This window comes from Petaurus breviceps, unplaced genomic scaffold (genome assembly GCF_028583685.1).
Source record: "Petaurus breviceps papuanus isolate PSGF00001 unplaced genomic scaffold, PetGlider_PUasm1.0 207, whole genome shotgun sequence".
In the NCBI taxonomy this organism is placed as follows: Eukaryota; Metazoa; Chordata; class Mammalia; order Diprotodontia; family Petauridae; genus Petaurus; species Petaurus breviceps.
In genome coordinates, this window is record NW_027185850.1 from 33,435,058 (window position 1) to 33,450,953 (window position 15,896).

Below are 15,896 nucleotides of genomic sequence, written 5' to 3' on the forward strand. Positions count from 1 at the left end.
TGTACATAGTTGTTTCCATGGATTGTGAATTCCTTTAGTCTGTGTTGTTCAGTCCAACTCTTTGTGACCCCATCTGGAGTCTTCTTGGCAGAGATACTGGAGAGGTTTGCCATTTCCTTCTTTAGCTCATTTTACGGGTGAGGCAAACAGGGTGAAGTGACTTGCCCAGAGTCACACAGCTAGGAAGTGTCTGAGACAGATTTGAACTTGAGAAGATGAATCTTCCTGACTCCAGGCCCAGCCCTCTATCCACTATGGCGCCCCCTAGCTGTCCCTCCTCGAGGATAAGGACTGGTTTTTGTCTTTCTTGTGTCCCCAGGACTTAGCCCAGTGATTGGCCCACATAATAATAATGCTTATGGACTGACTGAAGTAAGGCAGGGGAAGAGGAAAAGGACTGACAGTTCCTCCATGTGTGTTTTTTCCCTCAGTGTTCCAGATGCCTGAGCTAATACTCATGATGAAAAACCACAGTCTTATTTGTACCTTGCTTGTCCCTTTAGCTTTTGTCTTTCCAGTCTCCCCAAAGGCGCATGTCTGAGCAGGGTGGCTACTGATGTTACCTCCTTGGTTTCTGTCCCAGTTATGCTGCTGTTCCTTGTGTTCTGGGGGAAAGTCTCAGTAACCCCTTCCTCTTCAGTGTTCTTTCTCCAGAGCTTTTCCTTTTTAACTGCCATGCTAGCAGAGAATTCTACCATCCAGTCTCAATCCCACGACAGCTTCTTCTCTTACTGAGCTGGGGAGATGCACAACATGGTACCAGCAGCTTTGGACCCCTTTCAAGGTCAGCAATCCAAGCTTTCCTGGGAGGATCTCACATTGGGGAAGAGGCAGAGTATCCTGGAAGTCCAAAGATGGTGACCACAATGATTTTTAGAGGAAGGAGTGAACTTTAAAGGGATAGAGCTGCTATTATTTAATAATAGAGAAGAGTTCCAGAGGGCACAGATGAAAATCCATGAAGATAGGGACTGGGTGATATGATTTGAGAATATATCTACCATGAAGTATTTGGATGGTCTTGATACAGGAGCTGAGATACCATATAATTTACCATTTTTAAAAAAAATAAAAGCATTAAAAGTACTCAATCACAAATTGGGAAAAGTGGAACAAATTATGGTGTATAAATATAATGGCATGCTATTGTTTGTGCCATAAGAAATGACAAAATGGACAGTTTCAGAAAAACCTGGGAACACTTGTCTGGACTGATTCAGAACCGGGAGAACATTTATGTTATAACCACAATATAGCAAAACAACCTGAAAGACAACTCTTTTCAACTCAGTGACTGACCATGATTTCAGAGGACCAATGATGAAGAATACTACCCACTTCCTGATAGGGATGGACAAAATATGCAAAATAAAACATCTATTTTTGGATGTGGCCAATGTGGAAATTTGTTTTACTTGACTATGCATATTTGGTGCAAGGATTTGTTTTTCTTTTTTTCTCTTTTTCAATGGAAGTACAAAAGATAGAAAATAAGTGTCAACTGAAAATAAAGCTAGTGGAGCGGCCAGGTAGCACAGCGAGAAAGAGCACCGGCTCCAGTGTCGGGATGACCTGGGGATTGAATCCGGGCTCAGATACTTAGTACCACACCCAGAAATAACTGGCTGTGTAACCTTGAGCAAGTTACTTAACCCCAATTGCTTTAAAAAAAAAAAAAGAAAAGAAAGCTAGCATTTACATTTCATGGTTTACAAAATGCTTTACAGATTATTGCATTTGATTCTCACAACAACACTGGGAAGTAGATGCTATCATTATTCTTATTTTAAACAAATGAGGAAACTGAGGAAGACAGGTCGAATGACTCGCCTAGGGTCACATAGCTAGTTAATGTCTGAGGCTGGATTTGAACTCAGGTTTTCCTGACTCCAACCCTTTATCTTCAGATATATAAAGAAAACAAACAGGATCCTTAAAATGCAGATAGGCAATGCATTAAGCCATTCTCCAGAGGGGCCCCAAAGGAACAGGACAGAGGATACATGGGCATGTTTTAATGGGAGCTGAAAGAAGGGGAAAGATTGAGAGCTTAAAGACCTGCTTAGTGTTACTTTGTGCAGATCCTGGACAGCCAAGGGGAAGTCTTGGGATGAGGAGAGGGTGCTGGGCAGAGAGAGGAGAGGGAAAGAAAGCTTTAGAAAGAAACATTATTGACTTAATGATTTTTCCTGAGGCTAGTTCTCATAAGGGGGTCCTAAAGAGCAGGCCAGGTATAGACTACTTGGGAAGTGACTTCATCAGGTGAATCTAAATGCTGGGCAGATGTTGCCTTCACACTGAAGATCTAGACACTCCCTATGGGCAATCTTCCTCTATCAGTTTATATTTCTTGGAAGAAGGGGGTTGGGGTGCAGGGTAATTAACACTGTCCACATGCCTTCCTGGAGTCTCTTCTTAAATGCTGATTCAGTCCTTTGGAGTCTTTATGATTTGAGCGATAAGGTCACACTGATAGAATCCCACAATCTCAGAATGGAAAAGGTCGAGTCCAACCTTGGACTTGAACAAAAATCCTCACTACCAACTATTTTGATCCAATTGTTCTTAACAAACTATCTTAGTAAATACCTATTTCTAAAAGCTGCTTAAGTCTGACTGGCTAATGAAGCCAAGGATAGCAGGGGCAGCAAACCAGATGGGGTCTCGTAAGGGATAGTCCTGGAATCTGCAGTAGCCCTCGAGGTTACCCCCAGACCCTCGAGGGCAGAGTAGCCAGCTGCCCTCTGGAGCCCCAGGCACCAGGAGCGTATATTGAGAAATAGTTCCAGAGGGGCTTTATGAGTGAATGATAACTAAAAGATCTTGTGTGAAGGGTTTCTCTAAGGACCTCAAAATACTACATAATGTCACTTACTCCCCTCAGGTACTTTTGAGGTGGAAAGGAGAAATATAATTAAACCCTTCAAGTGTGTTATACTGGGGAGCCCAATCATGTCGCGTCAAATACTGCAGCATACTGTGCTCTTACTACATACAATATGCTAAGAAGGATGCTATTCTTGCTCCCTGGTGCCAATCTTTAGACAAGCTCTGCAAGTCACTTTCCTCATTCTTTTAATTTTTTTTTTCTTTTTGGAGGGCAATTAGGGTTAACTGACTTGCCCAAGGTCACAAAGCTAGTTTTTGTGTTAAATGTCTGAGGCCGGATCCGAACCCAGGTCCTTCTGATTCCAGGGCAGGTGCTATATTCACTATGCCACCTAGCCACCCCCATTCTCTCTTTTAAAAAAAATTTCTTTTAATATATCACTGCTTGGTCTATTTCCAAAGAAAATTGGGGAAAAAGGAAACGAATCTATATGTTCTAAAAGGTTTATAGCAGCTCTCTTTATGGTGGCAAAGAACCAGAAATTACAGGGACGCCCATGAACTGGGGAATGGCTGAACAAGTTGTGGTCTATGATTGCGATGGAATACTATTGTGCTATAAGAAATGATGTGTGTAACTATTTTAGAAAAACATGGAAAGATTTGCATGAAATGAAAGATTCGCATGAAAGAGAGAAATGAACAGAACCATGAGATTATTGTACACAGTAACAGCAAAATGTTGTCTTAAGAATGACTGAGAAAAGTCATTTTTGTCTATTAGAAATACCCAAATGAGCTGCTATCCACCTCAAGAGAAAGCACTGATAAGCAGAACAATTTTACGTACATACAAACACACGTATTTATTTGTCTAAAGGTAGGCACCTCTAAGGCAAACTAGGTGAGGGGAGGGAAGACACAAAAAGGAATTTACATGATAATTTTGTTGTATATTTGAAAGGAATAGCAAGTTATACCCAGCAGATCTGCAGTTTCATGTGCAATCACCTTTTTTATTGTACTATGTTACGGAAATGCTTATTTTATTCGATAAATTCTACTTTGCTTATTCTCACATTGAGAATACAGAGGCACAGACTGGTTAAGTGACTTGTATGATATCACACTGCAAGTCAGTCTCTGGCCCGAGGCTTGAATTGAATCAGGTTTCAATGTGGTTTCCAATGGACTTATTTCACTGGAGCGAGAGGAAAACTGAGAGGTGGATGAGGAAACTGAGGTAGTGTCGTGAAGGGACACACAAGGTCATACAGGTGCTGAGTAGCAGAAGTGGGATTCAGTTTATTCTAATGTTAAATCCAACATTCTTTACACTATACCTAAACCCTGCGGGGGTGGGGGGGAGGGGGGGAGGCAGGGAGAGCAGTGAATTGGATGAAGCTGAATGTGTTAGAAACCAGCTCCTTTCCCAAAAAAACACACAAACCTTCCAAAGCAACACCCCCTGCCTCACAACCATTTCCCTAAAGTTTACATCCAGCGGAAAGCCTCCTCAAAGCCAATTGGCAAGGGGTTCATTCTATACATAGAGTACTGGCAAGGGTTGAGATTCATGCGTAACTGTACGTGACCGGGTGTGTAAAGGAACACCATGTTCTTATTTCCACCCACTGCAGCCCAGCTGCCAATTTAAACATCTGCCACCCTCTGAAAGGGCCAATGGGAAGGCTTCGGGGACAGTGGGCTTAGCCAACACAACCTTGACACAGCTTTGGGAGTACTGCATGAACTTGGCCTGGAAGGAAACGGAAGGATGCCAGAAGGAAACTGGAACCCAGGCTGTGCTGCTGCCCAGACTACCCAAGGCATTTTTTTTCCAGTCCTGGAGAAGCTTCTGCACATCTGTAGGAAAGGGAAGGAAAACCACCTTGAGATTGCTTCTGGCTGGGATGAGGACAGAGTCCTGAGCTGATATCATCGCTGTGCATGGAGAGATGACTGGAATGTTTATAAATTCAGGGCTGTTGTTGAAGCACACAGTGGAGCGACACATTTTGACATTGAAAGAAGAAATCATAGCCTGGTTCCCAGACTGTATGACCTAGAAGAGCACTAAAGGGACAAATCAACAAAAGAGATAATAAATCTTTCTCAAATGTATGGTTTGGGACCTAGAATTATGACCCATCCTGTTGGTCTTCAAGGTTAAGAAGGAGGGAAATTCTCTGTATTCGGTGAAGTCAAACTGGTGGGAACAGAATAGCTAGACTTGGGTAGGAGGAAGACAGTGGATTTTAGGTAGAAAGAATGAGTGGGTGAGTTCCCACTTTTACCACCTGATAATTGACTGCCAAGAAAAAAGGTGGCCTCTTTCTTCCTAGAAATCTTTAAGAGGAAGTACAATTACGGTTCAGCCTTTGATTCCATCCCTTCTGATTTCCTTTGAGAACCCACCATTTCATTCCCCACTTCCACCCGTTTCTTTCCCACTTTCTCCCTCTCCCAGACAGTTGTTTCTAGCTGTGACCCATCAAATATCTTTGTCCAAATGGTATGAGTCTGGATTCAGAAGAAAAATGGTTTCACTGATTGATCATAAGGGAGAGGTTAGCCCTTAGCTTATAATTGCTAGCTTCAACCATCCCCATCAAATATTAATTTCACAGAAGATCATCACAAATAGCAAACACTTATCCACTTATTTAAGCAAAACTGCAAACAGGTATTAAAGAAGTTTCATAGATTAGAATATTCCAGGAAATAGCCAAGAGTAAATGAGCTCAGTAGCCAGGAGCAAGATTAAGATTCCAGTTTAAACTAAGGGAGATAAGGCACTCTTCCCCTAAAGAAGGTCCTCTTTCAGGAGTCTCTTGAATCGTAAGCATGGGAAGAAAGTTCTCATTCAGATCTACCATTCCCAGCATTTTTCTTCTTATCTCCTCCAAGGAGTTCTTCCAGGAGGGTTTAGAATCAACTAAAGTAGGTCCCTTGTGGCAGGAGCCTCGTGTGTTCAGCTTGTCTCAGCAAGTCAAGAGTCCCAGCTCCATCTGTCTGTGCAGAAGCGTGCAAATGAATCCAGGGATTCATCACATAACTTTCAGAACTCTCCTGTTTGTCTGCGATTGCTCTGGCCTTTTAGTTTAATGATCTCTTGGTGATGAAATATGTCTTTTTTTTTCTCAGTTTTTATTCTTCTTGATCTTACTTCATGACTGAAAACTATTAGGCACCCCTTCCTTCCCTGGTTTCCGTGACATTCTTTGATCTGGGTTCTTCCCCTACCTTTCTGACTGATCTTTCTCTGGTTCTGAACTCCTCGAATCACTTCTAAGAGTGGGTGTTCTGAACCCTGTGTCCTAGACCCTATGGTAGTCTCCATATATACTCCTTCTGTGGGTGAGTTTATATACTTTCATGAATTTATTCAGTCATTGCCCCAATGCAAATGACTTACAGATCCCTGCCTGCCATTTCAAACTCAACAACTTCAAAGTGAACTTCTTAAATCTTCCCCTCACCCTAAAATCTCTATTTGAATTCACGGCACCAGCAGCTTCCTTATCACTCAAGTTCTAACTTTTGGAGACATCTTTGACTCTCTCTTTTTCCTCACCCTCAATCCCCATATCTAACCAATTGTCATACTTCATCCAAAGCTTTCTTCATAACATCTCTTAATAAGTAACTGTCTCTTTTCATTTAAACTGCCATAATCCTAGTTCAGGGCATCTAGGTGGTACAGTGGATAAAGCACTGGGCCTGGAGTTAGGAGGACCTGAGTTCAAATGTGACCTCAGACATCAGTTGTGTGACCCTGGGCAAGTCACTTAACCTTGTTTGCCTCAGTTTTCTCATCTGTAAAATGAGGTAGAGAAGGAAATGGCAAATCACTCCAGTGTCTTTGCCAAGGAAACCCCAAACGGGGCCACAAAGAGTTAGACAGAACACTACCACCACCACCACTACTTCTAACACCTGGAATGCCTTCCCTTCTCATATCTAACTATTGGATTCATCCCACTCTTTCCAAGCTTATCTCAGCTGCTACATCCTCCAGGAAAGATTCCCAGTTCCCTCTGGATAACAGAGTACCATCCCTCCTCAACTTCTTGTAGATCAGAGTCTTCCTCTCAAGTCTCTGTACCACTTGCTTTCCAGATATCTTGAAGACCCCTTTTAGTTCAAGATCATAGCATTATGCAACTCTGTAGCCTAAGGCAAGCCATTTAACTTCTCACCCTGTGGCTTTATCTGTAAGGCAATCACTTCATAAAGAAAGGAGAAGCATTTTTGATAGAGGGACGGGCAGGTAACTGGTGCTTTGGACTTGAAACGGCCATGAAATGCAATGCAATTACAATTTGTTAAGTACTTACTGTAAGCCAGACACCGTCTAGAAGGTGTGATTAGAGGCAAAACGAAAAGTCCCTGTCTTTAAAAACTTGCATTCTACTAGGGGGAAATGAAAACAAATGAATCAATGCAAAATAAATGGGGTAGGTGATTAACACTAACTTGGTGGGGTGGGGGGGCCAGGAAAGGCCTGGTACAGGAGGTGGGCATTTGTGAAGTGAGCTAGGGATTCCAAGAGAGCAAAACATGAAAATAAAATAGTGATGCTCAGAGTGTGCAAAATCCCTTCCCTTTTTTGGTTTTTAAATGTAAAAACAGAATGGCACCCCTTTTATTGGACGGTATGTGTTTGAAGAGAGGCAGGGTAGTATAGTGCAAAGAGAGCTGGCCTCAGAGCCAAGAAGAACTGGGATCAAGTCCTACTCCTTAGTACTGCGAAGTGGTAGAGTGAACAGAGCCCTGGACCGGGAGTCAGGAGGACCTGAGTTCAATTCCAGCTTCAGACATTACCTAGCTTTATGATCCTGAATAAATTACTTAACCTCTGTCTATTGCTGTTTCTTCATCTGTAAAATAGGGTAGTAACACCTACCTCCCAGGGTTGTAATGAGGATAAAATGAGATTTTTGTAAAACATTTTGCAAATCTTAAAGCACTCTTACTATTATAATATTGACCCTATGATCCTGGACAAGTCATTTAAATGCTTCCAAGGCCCCCTGCCTCTAAGACTATAAATTACAGGGAAGGTATTCTGTATTGTCATAGGGATCTTTCTTTCTGGGAGTTCCCATACCAGTGAAATCATGGGTCCAGACCAAGAAAACAAAATAAAATTTGATGGGATCATTTAGCCCTGAAGAGTTTTGAAAACAAAATAAAATGACAGACAAGATTATTCACAAAGAACTAGACTTTTTCTTCATAGAATGCAGACAGATGTCAACAGGAATGATACCATTTCAAACTATTAGTAAAGATTACTTTTATACAACAGAGAGGGAAAGAGGGAGAGAGGGAGAGAAAATGGCTAGTTTTGTTTTTAATCAAACTATTTTTATTGAGTGCTATAGAAGACAACTGTCAGCAAAATGCCAAAAAGGAAAAAAAAAATCATTTTGATTGTGTATGGAAGTATTGAGATGAGTGAATGGAGACAATCAGATTTAGCCGGATTTTTTTTTTTTAAGACAGAACTTTGTACTTAAAAAAAAAAAAATCAGCAATGAGAGACTCCCCAATGTGCACATCTGTTCCTGATAAAATTTCTTAAGTATGTTTCTAGTTGGCGTCATTTCTCCATCATACACCACAACCCTCAGTGAGGTTACAGAGGGCCTTTGCCCTGGATTTACACAGAGGGCTTGAAGGAAACTCCCTCACATACAATAAGCAATCCACCATGAGAACATAGATAAGCAGCAACATGCAAAATCTGATTAGAAAAAAGGGAGAAATCCATCTGACTTCCTTTTTATTTGCTAATTTGTGGTTGCTTCATAAAACACACACATGCGCACACACACACACCCAACTCAGACGCTCACCAGCTGTGTACCCCAAGCAGGTCCAATCATTTGACCTTTCCTAGCCTCGGTTTCCTCATTTGTAAAATGAGGGGGCTCCACTTGATGGCCTCTTAGGGCCCTGCCAGCTCTAAATTCATGATGCCGTGATTCCCTGCCAAGTCCAAACAAACATTGCATAAATCCCTGACTGTTCTGGTTTCAGGATGTCCAGCACTTGTTCTCAGGTTACTTAGCTCATCCTCTAGGCTAATCTGTATTTCTTCATTGCTCCTTGACCTATGTAGGTTCAGGGCTTCCACTGCCTTTTGCCCTATTTGGAAGCCTGGGAGTATCACACATTAGATCAGTACAGCAAGCACATAGAACACACTGTGCCCTCAGTAATATCTTTAATCCACCTAAATATTCATATACTTGACAATTTTTCTGCCATCTTTCATGCTTTGCCATAACTCATTTTCCTTAGCTATATGTACACCTCCCAAGTTTGTTATAAGTTTGGTTACTCATCCTTGACTTTTCTTCTATGCAGATTTTTTTAAATGATAAGTTATTAACTTGAAATGCATATTATAGCTTCATAGGTAAGCCCAGGGATGAAGTCAAGCTTTCTTTTTCCATTGTTGCTTTTCTATTGCTGCAAGTCAATATTGGGCAGTCTAAGCTCTCTCTATATATATTATTTATATATGAATTAATATATTTGTTATATTATTTATTATAACATATTATATATAATATGTTATACTAAGTATATTGATTAAATATATTAATATAATACTAATATATCATACCAGTGCTCTCATTCATACTTACACATGGGGCAGGAAGGAGAAAGGTGTTCTATTGCTAAACCAGGCTGTTTCTCATGCCTGGGACGCCTTCCTGTCTCTCCTCTCGGAATCCTTACCTGCCTTCAAGGCTCAGCTCAAATGTTACCTTCTAAAAGACGTGATCCTTTTTCCTGATTCTTCACCAGAGGTTGTTAACTCGGGGGTCTGTGAACTTGTTTTTTAAATAATAATACATCTTGATAGTTATATTTCAATATAATTTGTTTCCTTCATAATTCTATGTACACATTTTATTTTATGCATTTAACAACCTTCTGGAAAAGGAGTCATGGGCTTCACCAGGTTGCCAAAGGAGTCTAAAACACACTAAAGAGTCAAGAACCCCTTTTATAATTGTCGGCGTCCCCCTCCCCCAATCACTCTGTATTTGCTTATCTTTATGCATTATGTACTCTCCATTAGAGCGCAAGCTACTTAAAAAAAAGGCTGTTTTCCTTTTTGCTTTTTTTGGGGGGGGCAGGGAGGGAGGGAAGGCAAGGCAATTGGGGTTAAGTGACTTGCCTGAGGTCACACAGCTAGTTTTTGTGTTGTGTCTTGAGGCCTTATTTGAACTCAGGTCCTCCTGACTCCAGGGCCTGTGCTCTGTTCCCTAAGCAACCTAACCTCCCTGCCCTTTTGGTCTTTATAACCCTAGAATCCAGCAAAGAACCTGGCATACAGTAATCATTTAATAAATGCTTGTTGAATGCCTAGTTGGTAGACATCTTTTTGCTTTTTTAAAAATTTGTTTCTCAGCCTATTATTCAGCTCATTTTCTATTTCTGTTTTAGCTCTTTTTATGTCATATCTCATATTTCAGAAAGAAGATGGGACCTGTATGATTCCTTGTTGAAAAGCTTTCTGTAATTTGACACACAGTAATAACCATTTCAGATGATTTCTCCAATAAATACAAAGGTGAAAATGTCCACTTTCCAGAACAGGATGACAATTCTAATATACCATCTATCATCATTAAAAAGCAGCAACCTGCCTTATTAAGAATGCCAGGGTGGGGGCTTAGGGGGAAGTTATAATTGACATTTTTGCCTGTTGTCAGATGGTTTTCTTTTAAGACCACAGATGGCAAAAAAGGAAAGGAGAAAGAAACAATGCATCTGGAAATACTGGCAGACAGTACTGCCTGCCAAATTTGGACAGTTTTTTTTAAAAAAGATAAATAACATTTCAGTGACATTCAGGGCCAAAATTACATAAACAGCAGAAATTACTAAGACATAGACCCCAGAGTTTTGTGGGTCTCAAAACTTTATGCAATCAATATTCTGACATCTACTAACTTTTTTTCACTCAAGTGACCGATGCCAAAAACTGTAAGATATTATCACTGGCGACTTTTGCTCTGATTTTGAAATAAGTTTGAATCTTTGGAACAACCATTTTCCAGTTGCATTTCTGTTTGGGTCTTTAATATGGCAGAAATCAGTACCTTATAAGGAAAAGTGTCATTAAAATGGCTACTTTTAAAGCATCACTTGTAGATGTTTCTATCAACAATCCTGCATATCTAGGCTTAATACATTTCAACAGAAACTATCTCAAACTAAGCAATTTAATCTCCAGGATAAATAACAAACAGAAAAAAAAATCCTGACAATGAAAAATCATTGAAGATGCATAATACATGATGTCAGAACTTGATCTTATTGTTCACCTTTTCCTATAAATGGGTTTTGTGCTTCAGGATTGTGAGTCTATTTTAAGGAGTTATTTGCCATTGGAGAAACGAGACACTTGGTGTCTCTGTGGTGAATAAAACTTTAAGCAGGTGTCTGGGATGGAGAATGGAAGTGACCTTAAGCATAAGGAAAAGGGTGAAGGTTCAGCCTTTGGAAGATTCACATCTGGAAGTTCCATTCATGATCCACATTGGAAGGCTTGTCTCATTTCTGATACACACAGTACCCATTAATTCAGAAGCAAGCTACTTGGCCAGTGGGGGAGCATCGAATCTAATGGAATATGGGGAAAAAAGTAGTGTTTCTGAAGTCATAGGTGCTGAGTGGGAAACCTGGCTTTGGTATTTGCTACCTATGTGACTTTATTTAATCTTTCCTAGATTTCAGTTTCCTCATCTACAAAATGTTGGGATCGTACCAGATGTTTTCTAAGGAGGAGATAAGGCAAGAGAGGAGAAAGGGCAATGTCCCAATGTTCAACAAAAAGGAGAAAAACTGAGTCTGAACTGAAGACCAGTGAGGTTGACTTTCATTCCTGGGAAAATTCAAAATAGATCATTAAAAAGAAGTTTAGTTAATATCTAGTAAAGAAAGTGGTGATTACTAGGAACCATCATAGTCAAGAACAGGTTGTGCCAAGCTAACTTTATTCCCTTTTTTGGAAAGGGTTAGAGGCATCATGATATCATGAATAGAAAACTGAGCTGGAAGGCCTGAGTTCAAATCCTGCCTCTGACACATACTGGCTGTATGACTTTGAACATAACTTCTCCATTTTCTGACCTCCTCCCTAAGACTATAAATGGCAAAGAAGTTGAGTTTCTTCACCTGAGAGTTCCCTGTACCAATGAAGTTCCTGTCTGCATCCCTTCTAACCTGGTAGATCAGGGCATGCTGTTGACATAATTTACCTAGATATTAGTAAAGCATTTCAACTGATCAGAGTATTTATTAAGTACCTACTGTGTTCTATGTACAAAGGATGAAACAATACCAATTCACAAAGACCTTACATTCTAATGGGGGAGTCAAGAATACTTAATGTAAATATTTACAGGATCAGATGAAGAAATACAAACATGCAAAGCAGTTCATTTGATAAAATACCTTACACTATTCTTGTGGAAAATATGGCAATATAAGCTACCATGATCACAGTTAGATTCAGAACTGGTTGTCTGGCCAAAGTCAAAGAAGGGTCATAAATGACTCAATATGAATTGAGCATGGGGAAAGGGTTGCTAGGTGGTGCAGTCAATAGGGCACTAGGTCTGGAGTCAGTTCTGCGTTCAAATCTGGCCTCAGACACTAGTTATGTGACCCTGGGCAAGTCACTGCACCCTGTTTGCCTCGTTTTCTTATCTGTAAAAATGAGCTAGAGAAGGAAAAAGCAGACCACTTGAGGGTCTTTGCCAAGAAAACCCCAAATGGGATCATCAAGAGTCTGAAACAATGGAACAACAGCAATGAACTTACTGGTTGCCCAGTGAAATGCCCGGAGGATCTGGGTTTGAACCTGTGTTCTTTAACATTCTAATCAGTGATTTGGCATACTTATGGAATCTGCAGAGGGCACAAAGCTAGGAGGAAGGAAATAAGTATTTGTTAAGGGTCTGCTCAGTGGCAGACACTGGGCTAAGTGCTTCACGGCTATCTCATTTGATCCTTACCAACTTTGCTATCATTATCCTCATTTTATAATTGGGGAAACTGAGGCAAACTGGGTTGTGGTTTTTTTTTTTTTTCATGACTTGCCCAGGGTCACACAGGTAGTGTGTCTGAGGCCATAGTTGAATTCAAGTTACCTGATTCCAGACCCAGCGCTATCTATCCACTGCCCAACCTAGCTGCTTGAATACCTAAGTAAGCTAACACACCAGATGACTGAAGATAGTAAGATTTTGACAAGCCAGATTATTGGACTGAATCTAATAAGAAATTCAGGAGGGACAGAGGTAAAGTCTTAGACTCAAGCTCAACTTCCCAAGTACAAGATGGAGAAGGTATGGGGAGACGGCATGTCTGAGAGATCTGGGGATTCTAAGAAACCATAAAGTCAGCGGTATTATGGGATATGTACCCCCCCCCTCAAAAAAAGCTAATGCTTTCTCAGTCATAAGGGCATACTTCCAGGAATAAAAAGGGAACAGGTCTATGTTCTGCCTGGGTCAGAGCACACCTGGAACACTGTGTTCTGTTCAGAGGACCACATTTTAAGAAGAGTAGAGAGCTCCCAGAGGAGGAACTTTCTTCTTTTTGTATTCTCGGTGGTTAGCACAGTGCCTGACTCATAGTAGGTGCTTAGTAAATGTTAATTGATTGATTACTATCGATTGAAGTCCAAAGTGGTTCAAGGAATGGGGGTGTTGAGGCTAGAGAAGTGAGGGTGGACAGAGATGATGCACGTGATCGATCTCTTTAAGCATTTGTTGAACTAAGTGCAAGAGATTGGACATGTTCATTTGTCCCCAGATGGGAAAATGAAGAATAAGTGTAAGATGGAGGAAATTTCAGCTTAATGCACCAGGAAACTTCCTCTTAGTGAGAGCCATTGAGAAGTGGAATGGATTGCTTCTGGAGGTAACGGATTTCTCCTCATTGGAGGTCTCCAAGTGGAAGTTGGCTATCACTTGGACATGTTGTAGTGGGTATTCAAATTCTATAATTCTGTCCCTTTGAACTCAAGATTGTATGCATTAATAACAATGTATATCACATTTTAAACAAGGCTTTCCCTTTACCTTAATTTCTATCCTTTCTTATTCATTAATATCCTGTTCTAACAATGACGTCAATGGAAAATTGAAAGAGCACTGGTGAATTTTAAACTTGAAACCCCTACTCAGATTTTGCTCAGTCCCCTGAGGTGGTGGGGAGGTTTTATTTTATCTAAAGCAGCAGTCTTCAAAGGGAAACCATGAGTCCTTGGGGTGCATGGCTTGACCCCCAAAGGGCATGTGATCCATCAGAGAATAGGAAGTTGGTCAAATCCCACACTCCCTCAAATATCCAACAGTGGACTTATCTCCATCACCCTACCCCCTTCAAAGTAGCAGTCCCACACTCCTCCCCCAGTGCTTTGGCCATGTAATCAGGACAGGCAGTCTGTGTGTGACCCAAAGACCTGAAGGGGTAAAACTCACCCCCCTACCGCCATCACAACAACTCAGTGCTCTGAGGCAATGGTCAGTCAGAGCCCCGAATTTTCATTTTGGGGGGTGGAAAAAAATTGCATAGAATGAGCAGGTAGTGAACTGATTTATGACTTTGCCCTCCTAACCTGCTCCTCTTCCAAACAGCCCGATTTCCTCAGAGAACACCACCAGCCTTCTAGCGTTCCCAGTTCACAACTTTCCTATCCCCTTGTTCTCTTCAAAGTTTTATTGCTATTTAGTTATGTCCAACTCTTCATGACCCCATTTGGGGTTTTCTTGGCAAAGATACTGGAGTGGTTTGCTGTTTCTTTCTCCAGTTCATTTTACAGATGAGGAAACTGAGGCAATCAGGGTTAAGTGATTTGCCCAGGGTTACACAGCTAGGAAGTGTAAAATTTTAAAAGGCTGCACCTCTGGTCATTCATGATAAAGTGTAGAGCTAACGGAGTAAGATAATTTTTTTTAGCAAAGGTCACAAGCTGAAAAGATTGTTCTGTTTTAGAGTAAGAGGCCTTGCAAAATTTGTATTTTAAATAAGTTTGTTAATTTCACTTTGTTTTAGAGGCAATTGGGGTTAAATGACTTGCCCAGGGTCACCCAGCTAATAAGTGTCTGAGGCCACATTTGAACTCTAGTCTTGACTCCCAAGTCCTGTATTCTATCTACTATGCCATCTTGCTGCCAACCTCCCAAATGCCAAATCTGATGGCTTTTTCTCAAGCCTCATTCTTCTCTGCTGCCTTTGATAACCACAAACTATCTTCTCTCTCATTCTGCCTATGTAATTCTCTCCACATCACTCATGTGTCATCTATTAAAAAAATAAAAACCTCAAAATTCTCACATCCACATGCTTGAAGAAAAAATTTGGAAACAGAATTTTCTAATCCATTTAAAAATCTTCCATTTGAAGTTTCAAAATATTTTACCATTATCTCACTTTTAGAATTTGTCAATATAGTATATATACATATTTTATAAAATGTGTGTGTGGTGTGTGTATATGTGAGAAAGGAAGGGAATAAGTATTAAGCACCTACTCAAACATTTGTGTAACTGATAAGGCGTGAATAAAAATATCTGGAGATCATTGGTTTAGTGTTAGCCTTTTCTTTAACTCTTTGTTGTCCCTTACCTTGTTCTGCAGTAAACATCCCTAAGGTCCAACGCATCTTTCCTATTCTGTGCTTTGGAAAATCTCCTGTATTTAATTTGCATTTCACGAACCATCAAGTGTATTTCAGCCAATTTTACTTTCTATTCCCCGTCCCCTCTCCCCCCATCAAATTAATCCCAGATATTTTTGGAGTGCTCAAAATAACAAAAAGCTCAATTTAACAAACGTGTAGCTTTTTTATTCATTCAACAGCTATTTATTGAGTCTGTGGGTTTTATTTTAGGGACAGGCCTTGCTTCAAGTCTGAATCTTCCGTGCCCTTGAAAAAGAGCAACCTCCTGCTTCTGAAAAATGCCTCAAAAACGTGAGTGAAGAAATGAACGAAATCCTCATCACTGCAACCTGCTGCCTGACTA

The 15,896-nt window shown here is 40.6% G+C and overlaps 1 long non-coding RNA gene across 1 annotated transcript in view; it reads left to right on the forward strand.

The window, feature by feature from the left end:
* LOC138165091 (uncharacterized) overlaps window positions 1-15,877 on the forward strand; it is a 37,745-nt gene extending 21,868 nt beyond the window's left edge. The window contains exon 3 of the long non-coding RNA XR_011169256.1: window positions 15,764-15,877. This is a non-coding gene — a long non-coding RNA (uncharacterized lncRNA). The remainder of the gene's footprint in view (window positions 1-15,763) is intronic.
* Window positions 15,878-15,896: the final 19 nt, after the last annotated feature.